Source organism: Penaeus japonicus, unplaced genomic scaffold (assembly GCF_977035675.1).
Source record: "Penaeus japonicus unplaced genomic scaffold, GWHDUDI00000001_assembly GWHDUDI00000035, whole genome shotgun sequence".
In the NCBI taxonomy this organism is placed as follows: Eukaryota; Metazoa; Arthropoda; class Malacostraca; order Decapoda; family Penaeidae; genus Penaeus; species Penaeus japonicus.
Genome location: NW_028234437.1, coordinates 13,371,975 through 13,391,974, shown reverse-complemented (window position 1 = coordinate 13,391,974; position 20,000 = coordinate 13,371,975). Strand labels below are relative to the sequence as shown.

General features: G+C 37.6%; 1 non-coding gene across 1 annotated transcript in view; it reads right to left on the bottom strand.

Annotated features, from left to right (window-relative positions):
* LOC122248612 (betaine--homocysteine S-methyltransferase 1) overlaps positions 1–18,788 on the bottom strand; it is a 34,915-nt gene extending 16,127 nt beyond the window's left edge. The window contains exons 1-3 of the transcript XR_015190506.1: positions 18,622–18,788; positions 14,087–14,249; positions 1,877–2,121 (exon numbers count right to left, since the gene is read on the bottom strand). This is a non-coding gene — a transcript (betaine--homocysteine S-methyltransferase 1). The remainder of the gene's footprint in view (positions 1–1,876; positions 2,122–14,086; positions 14,250–18,621) is intronic.
* Between the last annotated feature and the right edge of the window lie 1,212 nt (positions 18,789–20,000).

Here is a 20,000-nt window from a genome sequence, read left to right as displayed (position 1 = left end):
TGGCAGTAAAATCTATCATAGAAATAGTGATGGCTGTGCGTACGAAACCGTGTAGTGTCCGACTACAACTTTGGGATGAAGGGGTTAGACCTGAGTGACCAGCTAGCTCAGTCCTAACTGACCATCTGGAAATCCATCAGGTGGTACAAGAAGGCTTGGTCAACACCTTCTGTATGCACAAGGCACGTGGGGGAAAATTGACACAGCTGGACTTCAGATCAGGGCTTGTCCGTGGAATGATGTAGGAGTACATCAAAGAGAGGGGAAGTAACTAGAGTCAAGGGTGTCCAGCCCTGACAGAGCAGCAGCTGCCGGGAACATCACATTACACAGTGGAGTCGCCAGGGAAGCAATACAGACACTGCAGGCAATGCAGCAGTGCAGAGGAGGAAGGTCACCAGGAACATGTGCCACAGCTGTAATGTGGCACTTTGCCCATACAAGCAGCTGTGAGTTCTGGTGGCCTTTCTCATAATTGTAAATATTGTATATACATTGTATATATGGTTTTCCGGAAATAAAAAACAAAACAAAAAATAACTTGGTATTTGTCCTCCCAGGAAACTATATTTCTATTTTACTGAGCATATGAGGTTATATGGACTCCATAATACAATTTCAATTGATGACAACATTGATAAAGCCTGTCAAGTGGTTTATATGTGGCACACTGCCTATACGAGTGATTTCGGCTGTGGCACACGCAATTATGAATTCTGGTGGCCTTCCTCTTCATTGTAAATAACGTGTATATATTTGTATATATTTTGTTTGGGCGAAAAACTTCAATGAAAAAAAAAGAAAGGAAAAAACTACAATTTCAACCAATCAAATCATTGCTAAAGCCTGTTAGATGGTTTATGTGGGACTAGAAACATGGCAAAAACAACCAACACAAAAATGGTTCCAGTGTTACAATGAGAGGCTGAAGAGAGCGAGAAAGGTAGTGATATGTTCCGCAGGGGTGGCTCGGTCTAAAATAAGCCCTGGCGGCGGGCTGTGCGCCTTTAACTCCATCCTGTCTGGACCGCCAAACACAGAAAATACTACCCGTCCACAATGAGTTAATGAGCAAATGTGGAGAAGTCATCAAAATCTGAATGATTCCTATGCACATTATCAAACTTCTGAGCCATAAATAACTCACACTTTTGTTGAATGAATTAGGTAACTGGAATTATATTAGAGTCAATCACAATAATGAAAGGCAATCATATTTTGTGCATATATCTTTTAGTTGGACAATATTACTATTTGACTCTTAGTAATTTCCTCTTTGTAGTTGTTATCTCTATAAAATTGTCACAAAAACTTATATCTTCTCCTTCTTCACTTCATTTATTTTTGATCTCAGAGAAGACATTATTCAATTTTTTTTCAAAACTTACAAATAAGCTTAGGGAAAGGTAAAAAAAAATATCTAGCTATATGTGCTTTGTATTTTGTGGTTTTTACATCAGACGCCGGTGACGAGTTATCTGGGCAAGGCCGCCGCTTGCGGTGACCGAGTGGGCAGCCCAGGCTTGCGGCTTGAGCACCCGATAATCTTGAGGCATTACAACCATGCAAAGCTGGAATCGCCCGAGCGTGAATGTGTTTAAAAAAAATCTATTGCTTAAGAAATATGAAAATACAATAAATCTCAATAAATTCCAGTGAGTCCAGAAGTATGCTCACTCGGAATGATACATCCCTCCTGAGACTTTCCAAGGGCAAGCCCACTCACTCCTTCCCTACTGACATTCCCACTGCCTCTGACCCATGATAACTGTACCTTCAGGACTTGGCTGCCTCCTGGGGCAATGAGCGCATTTCTTGACTCAAGGCAATGACCACACTTAAGAAGTAAAATCCTCTTCTCCCCCTCCACACCCACCTTTTGCCTCCCAATGTTCCCTGCCAGGAACACCTGGCCAGCCATCACCAGCACATACACGAAGTTCAACCTCAGCAGCCAGGCAGTTGGCAGCAGGAGGTGGCACACACAGGAGCCGTGAACAGTCGCGCAACACAGGAGCCAGGCCAGAAACATCCCTCCCACGCACCAGCACACGTTCACCCATCCTATTCTCTGACATCAGGAGGGTATGTGAGTAGACTCCACAGACAGACTGTCAAGGCCTGAAAAGAAATTAGAGCAATAATGATTGAGTATACATAAATCAATGGATTCTCTGAAAAAAAGTTTGAAATATTAATCATAGAAGATGACAATAATGATGATCATGGCTGTAACAAGAATCAGACTACAATAATAACATGAAAGTATTGCAAATAAGTTAGCATAAACATAGACTCAAACAGAAATGCTCTGATATTTCACATGGCACCCAGGATTTGGGCACATTTTCTCATAGCATTTATGCTATCCCCACCAATGGGTTAAGTAATAACAAGTACATTATAAACAAGCATTATCAATATGCATTATTCTCCTCTACAATGGCAAAAGCAGATTCTAACAATAATAACCTGGCAGTGATTTCCAACATCAACTGTGGCATTCAGTAATCACATCATCATCATTACTATTATTACTATTATTATCATTATCATAACTATTATAAGTATCTATATCATTATTGTCATCATTAACCCATTGCAGACGGAGATAAATTTGCTTGCCCAACCTCCAGGATAGGTTTTATTTTAGAGAGAGACCGCTTGAAGCAATATAATTTGAATCATCCCACTCTCTTTCAGTCATTCATTGTAAAACTAGAGCGGTTTTTGTGTTTTATTTTTTTGTGTGTTTTATTGAGTTTAGAGACTTATATGTGCCATATGACAGGCTCTATCAGTGCTGCAGTTGACTAAAATTGTAGTATATTATCCATATTAGCTCATTATTTCCTTTATACTCAATGTGATAGAAGTATTGCTGTTTTATGGGAGGACAAAAGACAACTTTATTTTTTCATAATTTTGTGCTGTCATGAACGAATACGGAACATATAACCCCCTACAATAAAGATAACAAGAAGAGGTAGGGAAGAGGAATGAAACCTGTGCTTGTGACTGTGAGTGCCACAGTGAAAGGCATCTATATTGGCACAGGAGCACATTTTAGACACTGGGTATGGAGTCACCTTCCTCTTCTCGTTCTGCCTGCACATCCTTCATCGGCAGTAGTTTTGAGCAAGGGTTCATCAACTTAGTGTGTGCCATCGCTCTATAGAGACAGTGCTTGCTAGAGACCGTGGATGGGTGCCACTCAAGGCTCTCTCTCCTGCTGGTGCTAGGAAAAAGTGGTGCCATCTAGGTTTTGGACGTTAACCCACACTGGACGGGTGGTACAGTACTGTACCGCGCATTCAAAAGCCCAGTGGCCGGGCGGCACAGTATTGTGCCAGCCATTCAATTGATTTAGGCCTAATAATTCTAACGCCCCGGCATTGGGACATTCAAGGCTAGAATTTCCTCGTCGTGGATGGGTTAAGCTAGCACGGTATTACGGTAATTATAATAATTATGACTGCAGTAGCCATCATCGCTCATTTCTTTTTCATAGCACAATAAAATAGCATAGTATTCCAAATTCCCCGAACGTCATGTACGTCATGACGCCCGTCGTCAGGCCAAAGCTCCTACGTCATGTATGTCATGACACCCGTACGCAATGGGTTAAACAAACAATCAACCTTCCCTATCACAAAAAACATGAACACATGGATAATAAGAAGTCAACAAAATCATTATCAATCCGTCTGAGATAGGCCACATCTTCATATGTTTGTCCTGGACTGGGCATCTTAAAATGAGTTTTCTATTATTTTCTTAACTGAAGGAATAACTACTTGAGAAAAGAAATGCAGTGTGAAAGTGATCCAATCCCATCAAAAAATGTTTGTAGTGACAATAATAATATTAATCATAAAAATAGTAATAATAATAATAATAATAATAATAATAATAATGAAAAACAATCTTCATGATGATGATGATGATGATGATAGGTCAAGTGAATGTCCTGAACCAGCTTACTTCCACTGTAAGGTGCAAGATGTTGCACTATATTCATTATATCATTTACTATCAGCTTATTATTCATTCTAATATATAAAATTTTAGAGTACTTTATTATACTTAAATCATATTTTTCATAAATATTCTATTCTTTCTTTCTTTCTTTTAAGATCTGCCTTTTTTTTGTAAAAAGCTGATACAAACAAGTAAAATGCATTGTGATTTCTTCAACCACATTGAACAGCTACCTAACAAAACAAGCATAATTGTGGTAGATAAGGTGAAGAAGCTTTGTTTGTTAATAGATGTGGCATGTCTATTGGGCCCAAGAATAGGGGAAACAGAAGGTAAAAAAAAGGAACATAAAATAGTGATAATAATAATATCATCAATAATATTAAAAGTACTATTAATAATAATAATAATAATAATAATAATAATAATAATAATAATAATAATAATAACAATAATAATAGTAGCAATTATAATAATAATAATAACACTAACCACATCATTGTTTTGAATGTTATCAAAATTGATGAAGATAATAATAAAATACCACCAACAATAATAAGTATAATACCAAATATCATGAAAAGAAAATCATCTTAACCCATTCATGCCAGGGGTATTCCAGCCTTGCATGTTGTAATGCCGGGGCTCTCAAACACATAGGCCTAATTCAATTAAATAAGCAACGCTGTATGACGGCACCCAGCGAACAGGCCTTGAATGCACGGTACCTGTGGTGTACCACCCATCCAGAGAGGGTTAACATAGTGATATTAACCCCTTGCAGAAGAGCACAAATTTATTTGACTAGTCCCGAGGGTTTTATTCACTCGTTATAATACTAGAGCCATATTTGTGTGTGAATTTTTTTTGTGTTTTACTATCTTATGAGACTTCTAGTTGTCATCTGAAAGGCTTTATCAATGTTGCAGTAGATTAAAAATGTAACATAGGTTCTCCAGTTCATGTTCTTTATGCTCAGTATAACATATGTATTACACTTTTATGGAAGGACAAAATGCAACTTAATCTTTTCTCATAAACATGTACTTTCGTAATCAAATATGGAAGAAATGACCCTTCCTAATGAAATTAATGAAGAGAGAGGGAAGAGGAAGGAGACCTATGCTTATGGCTGTGAGCACAAAGCAGCCATACTGGCACAGGAGCAAATTGCAGACAATATGGATCACCTTCCTCTTCTGTTTCTGCCTGCACACCCTGCATTGCCTGTTTTTTAGAGCCTGATGTCAGCATCTTGCTATGTGCCATTGCTCGTGCTTGGTAGAGACCGTAGATGGGCGCCCTTCAAGACTCAAACTCCTGCTGATGATGGGAGCAAAGAGTGGTGCCATCTAGGTTTGAGATTTAAATCATACCTATATTAGTGAATATCATGGCAAATATAGTGATCATAATTGCAACTGGCATCATCTACGTAAATAATAATCATAGTGTAATAGAGAAACACAGCGATCCACTCTTCCCTGACGTCAAATATGCCGAGACAACGATTGGCACCCATGTCAATTAACCTGTTGTCAGGCCAAAATCTCATTTGGCATTTATTTTGTGCCACCCATCCACAACCAGTTAATATAAATAATACTAATGCTAATGCTAATAATAATAACAAGAATAATGATAATAATAATAGTCATAATAACAGTAATGATAATGATGATGATAATAAAATAATAACAATGATAATAATAATAATATTAATAATAATAATTATTATAATAATAGTAACAATAATAATAGTAATAATAATAATAATAATAATAATAATAATAATAATAATAATAATAATAATAATAATAATAATAATAATAATAATAACAATAATAATAATAATAAATGATAATATTAACCCGTTAATGACGGGGCTGTTTTGGCTCAAACTGGTCGAAACACCAGGATATTTCAAACGCCTTGGGCAGTTCACCCGCGCTGGTGGCAGCCGAGCACTATGTGCTGGATATGATGCTGTCTATAGCAAGCACTATTTTTATAGAGCAATGGTACACAGCAAGTTACTGATCTCATTCTCTAAAGTACCGCTGATGAACGATGTGCAGGTAGAACGAGAAGGGGAAGGGGACTCAAACCATGCCCAGTGTATACAATGTGCCCCTGTACCAGTAGGGATGCCTTTCACTTTGGCACTCACAGTCACAAGCAGAGGTTTTCTTCCTCTTCCTTGCATCTTCATGTTATCTTTACTGTAGTTGGTTATATGTTTCATGTTTGTTCATAACAGTAAACAATACATAAAAATAAAGATTATTTGTCCTCCCATAAAACAACAATACTTCCATCACACTGAGTACAAGGAAAATAATGAGCTGATATGGATCCTATACTACAATTTTAGTCAACTACATTATTGATAGAGCCTGTCATATGACACATATAAGTCTCTAAACACAATAAAACACAAATATTTAAACACAAATATGGATCTAGTTTTACAATGAGTAACTGAAAGAGAGTAGGAATAATCAAAGTATGAAGCTCTAAAATAAAACCCATCCTGGCGATCGGACAAACAAATTTATCCCCCATCAGCAATGGGTTAATAATAATAATAATAATAATAATAATAATAATAATAATAATAATAATAATAATAATAGTAATAGTAATAATAATAATAATAACAATGATAATGATAACAATACTAATGATAACAGAAATAATGATGATGATGATGATAATGATGAAAATAACTATAACAGTAATAATAATGATAATAAGAATAATGTTAATAACAATGATAACGACAATAATAATAATAACTATATCAGTAATAATAATAATAATAATAATAATAATAATAATAATAATAATAACAATAATGATAACAATAATAACAACAACAATAATAATAATCATAATAATAATTCTTTTTTACCTATCCATGTTTACTATCATCTTTTTTTACAATAATACCAGTAATAGTTATCTTTAGCTACAGATGATGGAAATCATAATCACAATCACTATAATTACCGTAATACAGGTCTAGTTTAACCCTTTCGTGCCGGCTGATGTGCTGACACATTTCTTGGTTTTTGGGTCAGATGCTGCCAACGAGATACTTGGTCAAGGCCGGCGCTCTGGGTGAGCGAGCAGCCCAGGATCACAGCTAGTGTGCCCGAGAATCCCGAGGCATTAGGCTTATGCGTTCGAAAACCCCGGCATTCTGACCATTCAGAGCCAGAATAGCCCTGGCATGAATGGGTTAAAATCCCAAACATAGATGACATCACTCACTCCTGGCACCAGCAGGAAAGAGAGCCTTGAATGGCACTCATTCACTGTCTCTACTAAGCACTACCTTCAGAGAGTGATGACACATAGCAAGATGCTGACCTCCTAAAGTAACTGCCTTGCAAGGTGTGGAGGCAGAATGAGAAGAGGAAGGTGAACCAGAATGTGCACAGCGGCTGGACATGCTGCAGAAATTGCAGCCATAAGCACAGGTCACCTTCTCTTTGCCATCTTTCTATTTTTTGTTTTTGTTTTTGTTTGGGGTGGTCATTTCTGTTGTATTTGCTTATGAAAGTTAAAATATAAGAAAAAAAAGTTGTATTTTGTCCCCAATAAAACTGTAACACTTCTGTCAGACTGAGTGTAAAGAACATAATGAGCTAACATGGACACTAACTTCAACTTTAATTAATAACAATATTAAGAAGGCCAGTCAGAAGGCACATATGAACCTAATAATATAGTAAAACACAAAAACTGACCAACACCAATAAAGAGAGCAAGAAAGCCCCAGACGTGTTGTGTGGCATTTAACCCGATACCGCTGGGCGCCGTCCACAGACGGCGATTTTTGTAATATGCATAGCGCCGGGTGCCGGCATGCGCCGTCAATCGTATAATTGATTTAGGCCTACGCGTTCGAGAGCCCCGACATTGCAGCTATGCAAAAACGGAACAGTGCTGGCGGGAATAAGCAAAATGGGTTTCAACTCACTTCCAAAACCTAGATGGCACCACTTTCTTCTAGCACCAGCAGGAGAGAGAGCCTTGAATGGCACCCATCTACGGTCTCTAGCAAGCACTATCTCTATAGAAGGATGGCACATCGCAAGTTGCCGACCTCTTGCTCTAAAGTACCGCAGATGAAAGATGTGCAGGCAGAACGAGAGGAGGAAGGTGACTTACACCATGCCCAATGTCTACAATGTGCTCCTGTGCCAGTAGGGATGCCTTTTATTGTGGCACTCACTGTCAAAAGCACAAGTTTCCTTCCTCTTCCCTACCTCTTCATTTTGGATGGTTATAAGTTTCGTGTTTGTTCGTGACAGCACAGAAATACGAAAAAATAAAGTTGCTTTTTGTCCCCCCTAAAACAGTGATACTTCTATCACATTGAGTATAAAGAAAAAACTGAGTTGATATGGACCCTGAACTACAATTTCAGTCAACTGCAGAATTGATGGAGCCTGTGATAAGACAGATATAAATTTCTAAAAACAGTAAAACACACAAAAAAACAAAACACAAAAATGTCTCTAGCTCTACAATGAGTGACGAAAAGGGAGTGGGAAAAATCAAATTATGTTGCAGAAGCTGCCTCGATCAGAAATAAAACTCATCCTGGAGCCTGTGAAAGCAAATCTATCCACCGTCGGCAATGGGTTAATCCCTTGGATATAAAAACCCTTGGTGTGTCACACAGGTTTCACTGGTGGTCAAAAATTGAAAATGGATTACCAGTTTCTAACAGATTAATACTTACAATAATGATAAAAAAAATAATGATAATAGTAACATCAATAATAATACAAAAAATATTGATAATAGTAATATCAAAAATAATATCAACAATAATAATGATATCAATCCTTTGCGAACAAGTCATGACATACACAACTCCAATTAGACCTAAAATACGGGCTTTAATGCGTACATGACCAGACATCAGAAACAGGGAAGGAGTCAGTAGCTGTCCACATACTCAAGTTGCTCCCCCCCACCTATTGGTCTACAATGAAAGTGGCATCAGGGAAGTTATAATTAAGAGGGTATAAAAGATGCTATAGTCCAGTTGGTGCTAACCGAGTATAGTGAAGTACAAGAGAAGGCTAGAAAGTTTGTTTAGTTGATATTGTGGAATGAAACCATCATTGTGCAGCACTAGTGTTATTCTTAGTGAAGAAAGTGTGTATACAATGTCTGATAGTGAGGAGCAACAGCAAGCTGCTTGTTCTGAGAGAAAGGGCAGAGAAGAATCACAAGGACATTAACCCATTGGAGCCGGTTGACATGATGACATGTATTGTGTTTTTTGCGTCAGACGCCCGGGATCTGCTATGAGGGCAAGCCGCGTGCTCGGTCTGAGCGAGCGGCAGCCCAGGCTCATGGCTTGTGCATCAGAGAATCTGGAGGCGTTAGGCTTATGCATTCGAGAACCCTGGTATTGCGACCGTGCAAAGCCAGAACGGCCCCGGCGTGAATGGGTTAAAGGGTAAGCAATTTGCATATGAACAAAGGTAGGAAAATACAATGATCTGTATAGCAGTTTGTGTAAGCAGATGGTTATAGTAAATGAGCTGGAGGACAAAAGTGGTACGATACAACTGGTTAAGGATGAATTTTCAAACCGGATATTAAGGTATCAGGAACTGAAAACATTAAGACTTGAAATAGTACTACTAGATAATGAACTAAGGAAAGATGAGAGTGTTGAACAGTATCAAGTGCAGGATGAAAATTTATTGAAATATGAAAATGAGGTCGAGAAATATTTTAGCAAAGTATCTTTGGAACTTAATGAAGGTAAGAACAGTTCTGGTGACAGTGTAACAGTTGTCAGTAAGAAGTCACAAGCTACAAGTTGATCATGAGTAAGTGTTTTTCCATGCAAGAGAAGTCTCGACACATGTTGAGTGACATTGCACTGAAGAAGCGTCTTGAAGCATTGGAGAAAAGACAAGAATTGGAACAACACTAAAGATTCTGAGAGAAAGGAAAGAATCAGAGCTCAAGAAAAAGAGATTTGCCCTTCAAATGGAAGGCTAGGCAAGAAGTTCTTAGTCAATAGCTATATAGTGACAAAGACGACGGAGATGATTTGCTTCTAAGATCCCTCTCTCACAATCAAGAATTCCAGATATGGTTGCACTGCAATCAGATAAGCAACTGACACCCTCGGAATTTACCCCAAAACATTCAACACCAGATATTACAAGAAAATAATTGGAACACTGCTGATTATGAATCTGGGAAAACCAACGTGAGAATCTCAGAAGAGAGCAAATATACCCCTCACCTACAGACAGACTGTACTATTTAGGAAGATATACATCAGAGAAGGCAAAGGTATTTTATGCCTGGAGACAGGAAGCTTATATTAAAACTAAAAATGTTTTGGCACAAAGGTACAGAAGTAAGCTGCAATTAGCCAAAGCTTATCTTGACAGGCTAGACAAGTGGCCAGATGTCAAGGATGGAGACAATGATGGTTTACGAGAATTTTCTGATTTCTTAGGTCATTTTGAGACTGCAATGTCAAAGATAAGCAAACTGAGGATACAAAATGATGCTGAAGAGCACAAAATGATTTTGAAGAAATAACAATGATATATTAAGAACAATAACCTGCACATAATGGCATTCAATATTCGCAGTGTTCCCCATCATCTTTTTACTTTCAATGAAATATGTCTAAAACAAATTAACCAACTGCGGACGGGTGTCATGACATACATGACGCAAGAGCTTTGGCCTGACAACGGACATCATGACATACAAGACGTTCAGGGATTTTGGATCACTGTGCTATTTTATTGTGCTATAAGTAAGGAGTGAGTAATGATGACAAATGCAGTCACAATTATTATAATTACTGTAATATTGGGCAAACCTAACTTCTAAAAAACTAGATGGCACCATTTTATTCTAGCACCAGAAGGAGAGAGAGCCTTGAATGGCACCCATCCACAGTCTCTAGCAAGCATTATCTTTATAGGGCGATTATATATAGCAAGTCGAAGACCTCTTGCTCTAAAGTACCACAGATGAAGGATGTGCAGACAGAACAAGAAGAGGAAGTTGACTCAAACCATGCCCAGTGTCTAAAATGTGCTCCTGTGCCAGTATGGTTGCCTTTTACTGTGGCACTCATAGTCATATGTACAGGTTTCCTTCTTCTTACCTACCTCTACATGTTATCTTCATTGTAGATGGTTATATGTTTCGTATTCGTTCATGACAGTACACAAATACCAAAAAATAAAGTTGCTTTTTGTCCTCCCCTAAAACAGCAATACTTCTATCACACTGGGTATAAAGAAAATAATGAGCTAATATGGATCCTATACTACAATTTTAGTCAACTGCAGAATTGACAAAGCTTGTCATATGGCATATAAAAGTCTTTAAACACAAAACACACAAAAAAATATAACACAAAAATGGTTCTAGATTTACAATAAGTGACTGAAAGAGAGTGGGAAAAGTCAAAGTATGTTGTGCGAAGCTGCCTCACTCTGAAATAAAACCCATCCTGGAGACTGGGCAAGTGAATCTGTCCCCTGTCCACAATGGGTTAAAAGTGAAATACATGTTCTTGGTCTCTGTGAAACTCACAAGAATGACTCTATATGTAACCTGTATGATATAGAAGGTTATTCTATATTTTTTATCAATAGAGATACATGTGGTGGAGGAGTAGCATTTTTTCTGACAGACAAACTTAATGGTGTTATCTGTCAAAATATTTATTTTACTTTACCTCATATTGAGTCAGCTTTTCTGGAAGTTAAACATTCATTCAAAATATTTCTAGTTGGTATGATTTACAGATTGCCAAGAGGTAACACCAAGAGTTTTCTGGATTCTCTGTCTGCCATCTTGGATTATATTGCTTTGCAACAAAATGTACTATGTTATATAATGGGCTACGTTACATTTTATGGTTTTTGCGTCAGACGCGGGTGACGAGATATCTGGGCAAGGCCGGTGCTCGGAGTGAGCAAGTGAGCAGCCCAGGCTCGCAGCTTGTGCGCCCGAGAGTCTAGGGGCACACTGTAGACATTGGGCATGGTTTGAGTCACCCTTCTCCTCTCATTCTGCCTGCACATCCTTCATCTGCAGTACTTTAGAGCAAGAAGTCAGCAACTTGCTAAGTGCCATCACTCTATAGAGATAGTGCTTGCTAGGGACTGTAGATAAGTGCCATTCAAGGCTCTCTCTCCTGCTAGTCCCAGAAGAAAGTGGTGCCATCTAGGTTGTGGATGTTAGGTAAAACCCTTTTTACTTTACATTACATCTGCAATTGTCATCATCGCTCACTCATTACTCATAGCACAATAAAATAACAGTGATCCAAAGTCCCCAATCGTCATGACGCCCATCGTTTATGCCTGTTGTCAGGCCAAAGCTCCTGCGTCATGTGTGATGAAAAACACGTCACCTGTCGTTAACGGGTTAAGAAATGGTATACAGCCAGTTATAGTGGAAAAGACATGAGTTTCTCTCAATAAATGACAGATAACCAGATCCTTTAGAAGATTTTGATCTGAACCTGAATGGTCCTGATGTGAAAAAAGAAAAACAAGGCTTGAAGAGGAATAAAAGTTTCAAAATGTATAAAATATTTTCCAGTTGGTTTAAGGCAAAAAGGGCTATTGCAGTTTGCATACGATGAAAGGACATAGTTCTAAGTCGCATCAACAAGTGTACTGCAAATTCCAAGGGAGTTTCAACCAAGGAAAGTAAAGGATATCTCCCTATTAGTGTCAGTGAGATGGAATGTGCAAATTACATAAAACTTCAAAGAATTTAAGATGAAGCCTTCAGTAAAGAATTTGAAGTACAGAAAGGAAAACAAGATAGGAAGAGAACCACAGTGAATAGGAAGATCCCACTGTACAATTTAGATCCCTTTCTTGACAAGAATCGTTTATTAAGAGTTGGTGGACGTCTAAAAAGATCACAGCTTTCAAAGGACATAAAACAGCTAATAGTGGTTCCTGGGGGTGGAGATTTAACAAATTTAGTGATCAGCTATCATAAGGATAAGGATAAAGCAGATTTACGGAGCAGATACTACGCCGGGCTTGTATGCACTAAAGCGAGCCCACCTGTGTCAGCATGTGCTGACTTATGAGAGAATGTGCCAACAAGTGTTGACTCGATCTGAGCTTGGTCCTTACCCAAAGCAGTGCCCAGTTACGTCAGTAATCGCCAGGTGACAGTGGACGCTCACGAGCTTGGACGGGGCTCAATCTGCCGACCACGGGCATGTGAAGTCGACACACTACCAATGAGCTAACCAGACAGCTTCAGTTATCATCATGAGCAAGTTGGTCACTCAGTACAAGGTATAACATTAAATGCCATACATCAAGCTGGATACTGGGTCTTAAGCGCTTGAGCTACTGACCCAAAGATGATTTTGAAGCATGTAGTATGCCACAAGCTTTAGATGCTACTTGTGGTCAAATAAGAAAACACACACACACACACACACACACACACACACACACACAGACAGAGTGGGATCATAAATCCAGATGAGTAATCATCTACAGAAAAATACTATCAAATAACCTCTGAAAATTAAAAATTAAAATGTTTCTTTTTTAGATAATATGAACCAAAAACAATACATTTCTTTCACAAGATAATCAAAACATTAATTATTTCAAAATGTTTCTTTCAAGAAATCACCAAAACAGTAACTAATACACTTTAGTAATTGATATAATTCTTTTTCATACAACGGCAACAACATACTTTCCTTAAAACCGACGGGAAATGTCCTTGTTGTCGGGCGTGAATGGCGGGCGAATTATTCATTATTAATGGCTGGCAAAATACTTGAATACTGTGCCGCACGGCCACGCCCGGAAGGCTTTTGATTACAAATGCTGTTAACACCCCGTCCAGGACAGAGAGGGTTAAAACAATAACTATAGTAATAACAACTAATCCATTTTTCCTTTACAAATAACAAAAGCAATATCAATTAGCACATTTCTCTTTCACACAATAACAACAACGAAAAATACTCTTCTCCAGAAAAGCACTCAGTGATCCGAGACACCTCTATATAGAACAAAACATTTCAACTGCCACTAACCCTATTCTGTACTCATTGGTGGTCCTTCCGTCCTTAACAGGCGATGGCTGCGGTCTCACAGTGACTATGCTAGTGAGGGTTGCCAATATAGCCGTTATGACTGCTATCTGCTCAACAAGCAGGTGTGACAGGCCACTCAGCTTCATCTCGAACTGCTAAAATTCTGAAAGTATAAAGAGAGATGATTTTACCTGTACAGAAATAATTTAACGGGCCTTTACCTGAAAATAGAAATAAAAATGATTCTACCCATGTGAAAAAACAATCAAAATGTTAATATCTCTAAAAGAAAAAATTTACATGCATTTACCTAATCGCAATGAGATTGATACTGATTTTATGCTTATTGAAACAAGAAAGTTAAATGTACAAATACCTTGAAAAAGAGGGATTAAAATGCATTTAGTATCTCAAAAATACCTAGATGTATCACCTGTGCATCAGGGAAGATCTGGTGGAAGTATTATCATTCAGGGTTACTTGCACATCCTTTGGTTCAGGAAAAGCAGATTGCAATGTGGCTATGAGAATTCTACTTAGAAAACCCAAAATAAAAATATTCTAACCAAATAATATGAAAGTTAATGTGCTAAATCATCTGTTGAACTGCCTATGCTATGAATATATTGGTAAATCCTGCTCTTAGGACACACTTCACATCTGCACTGTACTGTGAGAAGACTGGTACCACAGTAAGTCTATTGACTTTAATGATGGGTGTTGCATACCCATAAGCCTCCCTCACCCACACTATGCAGCTATATATTACAGGAATATCTTTTGTAAAATTAGAAAAGTAATGTTACTATGGACATTAACCCATCCACGACGGGGGAATTCTAGCCTTGAATGTCCCAATGCCGGGGCGTTCGAATTATTAGGCCTAAATCAATTGAATGGCTGGCATAATACTGTGCCGCCCGGCCACTGGGCTTTTGAATGCGCGGTACAGTACTGTACCACCCGTCCAGTGTGGGTTAAAGTCTTAAGTAAAGTTTGAACTAATCATATGACTTCTTTGTGGCTATCTCTGTTATGTATATTCTTTGTAAATAACAGTCACATATAAACATTATGTATGATAATATATTAAAACAAATAAAAAGATAACATTATCAAGAGCAGAACCACAGAGCAATAAAAAAAATAAAACTTAGAATTATGGTCATAATGAGTATATAATAAAATATTGCTAAAAAAAAAATAATGATAATAATAATCTGCAAAAAATAAAGGTGAGCTTCCTGTTGCTTACCAAAGTGTATGCATCATGCCTGAAAGATCGACTATGGACACATGGATCTACACTCTGAGTATTGCTGAGGCCTCATTCTTCATACTCTAGAAATGCTCAACAAACCTCCTCCACATAGATTTAGAAAGATACTGCTTGCACTGATTCCGAATTAAGATGATAAATCACCAGGGAGACCTTCAACCTCTATCTCGGTAAAGTTTAGGGGTAGGATTTTTTTGGCTGCTGTCAGAGTGCCAACAGCGAGGAGGCCCAGGCAATCCCTTGAGTCACAGCAGGTATCAGGTGTATCAATGTATCAATTTAGAGACTTATATGCATCACATCACAGGTTCTATCAATGTTGCAGTTATCTAAAATATATACAGAGTAATAGAAGTATGCTGTTTTATGGAAAGACAAAAAACAACTTTATTTTCTCGTATTTGTGTATAAACCATCTACAATAAAGATAGCATGAAGAGGTAGGGAAGAGGAAGGAAACTTGTGCTTATGACAGTGAGTGCCACAGTAAAAGGCATCCCTACTAGCACAGGGGCACATTGTAGACACTGGGCACGGTATAAGTCACCTTCCTCTCCTCTTTCTGCTTGCACATCTCACATCGGTGGGGTTTTAGTGCAAGAGGTCGGTAACTTGCTGTGTGCAATCTCTCTATTAACCAGATACCATAGGCCACCGTCCACAGACGGTAATTATGTAATATGCATAGCGCCGGGTACCGCACCACTTTCTTCTAGCACCAGCAGGAGAGAGAGCCTTGAATGGCACCCATCTACGGTCTCTAGCAAGCACTATCTCTATAGAGGGATGGCACATCACAAGTTGCCGACCTCTTGCTCTAAAGTACCGCAGATGAAAGATGTGCAGGCAGAACGAGAGGAGGAAGGTGACTCAAACCATGCCCAATGCCTACAATGTGCCCCTGTGCCAATAGGGATGCTTTTTATTGTGGCACTCACTGTCAAAAGCACAAGTTTCCTTCCCTACCTCTTCATTTTGGATGGTGTTTGTTCGTGACAGCACAGAAATACGAAAAAATAAAGTTGCTTTCTGTCCCCCCCTAAAACAGTAATACTTCTATAACATTGAGTATAAAGAAAAAAAAAAAAATAGTTGATATGGACCCTGAACTACAATTTTAGTCAACTGCAGAATTGATGGAGCCTGTGATAAGACAGATATAAACAGTAAAACACACAAAAAAACAAAACACAAAAATGTCTCTAGCTCTACAATGACTGACTAAAAGGGAGTGGGAAAAATCAAATTATGTTGCAGAAGCTGCCTCGATCAGAAATAAAACTCATCTTGGAGCCTGTGTAAGCAAATCTATCCGTCGGCAACAGGTTAAGATAGTGCTTGCTAGAGACCATGGATGGGTGTCATTCAAGGCTCTCTCTCTTGCTGATGCTAGAAGGTTTTGGATGTTAGTTGAAACCTATCTTGCTTAACCCATTAGCAGTGGATGGCATGATTTGAGTTGGTCATAGACGCAGATGGCACCGTGCCAGACAATGTAAACAAGCCCTCCTACTGCACAAATATTTATCTAATACCGCAACCAATGGGTTAAGGAGATATTCATAAGAAATACTCAACCCATTGCGGATGGCTATTATGACTCAAGACGCTGGATCGCTGTCCTGACAAAGGGCTTCATGATGTAAGTGACGTTCCAGGATTTTAGATCACTGTGGTATTTTATTTATTGAGTACTGAGAGAGAGATATTGACAATTGCAGTTATAATTACTATCATTGCCATAATATTAACTTGTTTTCTATCTCTACCATTTTCATCATCATGATTACTATTGTTATCATCATTTTTATGATCACCATTATAATTATCATTACAATCATCCTTGTCATCATCAATATAATAATCATAATTATTATCACAAAGGAAAAAACTTATAACATCAACAAGCATAAGTATTTCAAGAGTAATAATAATAAAAACCTTGATGATGAAAGTTTTATGACAGATTTGACAAATATCACAACTCAAGTTTGGTAAATTTTCCGAATAACGCCGCGTTACGAAATACCACAAAAGTGGTATCGATGGATTCCTCTCAACCTCTACTATTCATATATAGTGAAATTAATGAGCGCTTGCACCCCTGGACCCCACAATCTGGGTCTCTTTTCTTAAGGCACTTCGTGCTACCTCGTCCTACTTCGGGGCATATTTCGCTTGCAAAATCTTAACCCAATGACCTACCTAACTTTGCCTAGTTTTGAATTAATCCCTAGCCAAAGGGGGGCTTCGCCCCCCCCTGGACCCCCCCTTTTTAGGGCACTTCGTGCAACATACCTTGGGCAAGATATCCCGAATCCACCATCCTCGCCCTGAAATTCAAACATGGCTGTGTTTACGTATTTACGGATAGTAGCAAGCTGTGGACTGGAAACCCCAAGGAATTACCTGCATGTGCTGTTATGTTCTTTCAATAGATGGCGCAATATTCCCCATTATTTACAGTATAATCATAGTGCCCTCTATTGAGTGGTCGCGTCATCATCGGTCCTAGTTTCCTATCCTGAGGAATATATGAGACGAAGACTCAGTTGCTGTCATCATGGCGCAGTGTGAGGGTTATCCGTGTCGCGGCATTTTCATCTACAGGACTAATTACGCATCATAAGTATCACGAAGTGCCCTGAATAGGGGAGATCCACAGGGGGGCATAGCTCCCTCTTCGCAAAGGCTGACTTCAAAAGTAGGGAAAGTGAGGTAGGTAGTTGGGTTAAGGTTTTCGTGATACCGAAGTAGCACGAGGTAGCACGAAGTGCCTTAAAAAGGGGGGGTCCAGGGGGGGGGGGCGAAGCCCCCCCTTGGCTAGGGCAAACTTCAAACCTAAGCAAAGTTAGGTAGGTAATTGGTTAAGATTTTGCATACGAAATATGGCCGGAATTCATATTTTACCCCGCAATTTCCCTGATCTACTTCATGCCCTCCCCTACTATCGGGACCCAGATTGTGGGCTTCAGGGGTGGAAGCGCTCATTAATTTCACTATATATGAATAGTAGAGGTTGAGAGGAATCCATCAATACCACTTTTGTGGTATTTAGCGACGCGGCGTTATTCGGAAAATTTACCTCAAGTTTAAATAGCAAGGTGTTTCTTGTTAATGATACTTATATACATAATATACAAAATATATAAACTTCAACCTTGATAAATTCATCAACCAATAAAAAAAAACAACACATAATCACACCCAAAACAATACATTCAAGTATCTAATAAAAAAAAAACATGACTCTCACCTTCACCCACCCATCGTTTCCTCAAAGACGTGTTTCACCTCATCTCGTCTTCCTTCAGTGCGATCAACCAATTCCAACTTCAAAATCCAACAATTGAAATCATCTACTCCGACCGAGATGGGAAGCAGGTTTGTTTACCTTTGAGACTTGTTGACTGGACTGAGGGAGAGAAAGTCCGACGAGAAAACGGTGACGCGCTTTTATTCGCTAATTGGCATCTTTTTCAACTCGCAGGCAGAGGGGAGTTACTTCGAGTCATTGATAATGTGGTGAGTTATTTTTTTTGTATAGGATATATACATGCATACACACACACATTCACACACATATAAGTATATCTATGTACATATATATATATATATATATATATATATATATATATATATATATATATATATATATATATACACACAGAAAGAGAGAGAGAGAGAGAGAGAGAGAGAGAGAGAGAGAGAGAGAGAGAAAGGGAAACAGAAAGAGAAACAGAAAGAGAAGCAAAGAGAGAGAGAGAGAGAGAGAGAGAGAGAGAGAGAGAGAGAGAGAGAGAGAGAGAGAGAGAGAGAGAGAGAGAGAGAGAGAGAGAGAGAGAGAGAGAGAGAGAGAGAGAGAGATGAAGCGAAGAAGAGAGAGAGAGACAGAGAGAGAGAAACAAAGAGAGAGACACAGAGATGTTGATATAAAGTTTCTGTTCTGGTTTTCATTCTGTCTATCACTGTTGTGTGTCAAACTCATATCTTTAATTCAGATATGATAGTATTATTTGGTTTATTTATATCTTTGTGTAGTAAATATTTTATTTTTAGAGAGAGTTTATATTGTTTTATATGATTTTTATATAGTTTATTTTGTTTGTGTTATATTTCATTTATTTTTATAGATATATTTGGAGATAAAGTTTATTTTTATTTTTGATATATTTATATAGTTTTTTATTTATGTAGTTTTTACCATACTTTTATACTTTAGGTTTATATATATAGTTATATTTTATTTTAGATTTTGATTGATATTTTTTTATTTTTTTACGTATTTATATATTTTTATTAGAGATATTTTTTTTTATTAATGTTTATATTTTATATATATATTAACACTATTTATGCTATATTTTTTTTGGGATTTATATATATATATTTAGTATATTTATGTTTTTTTTTATTAATAAATTTATATTTATATATAGATATATATATATATGTTATATAGATTTATATATTTATATTTATTATGTATATTTTTATTTTTATATAATTTTATATTTTTATATTTATATATATGATAAATACTTATACATACTTATTATTTATATTTATATAAATAATTTTTTTATTTTATTTATATAATATATGATATTTTTTTTATTTGTATTTTTAAATATT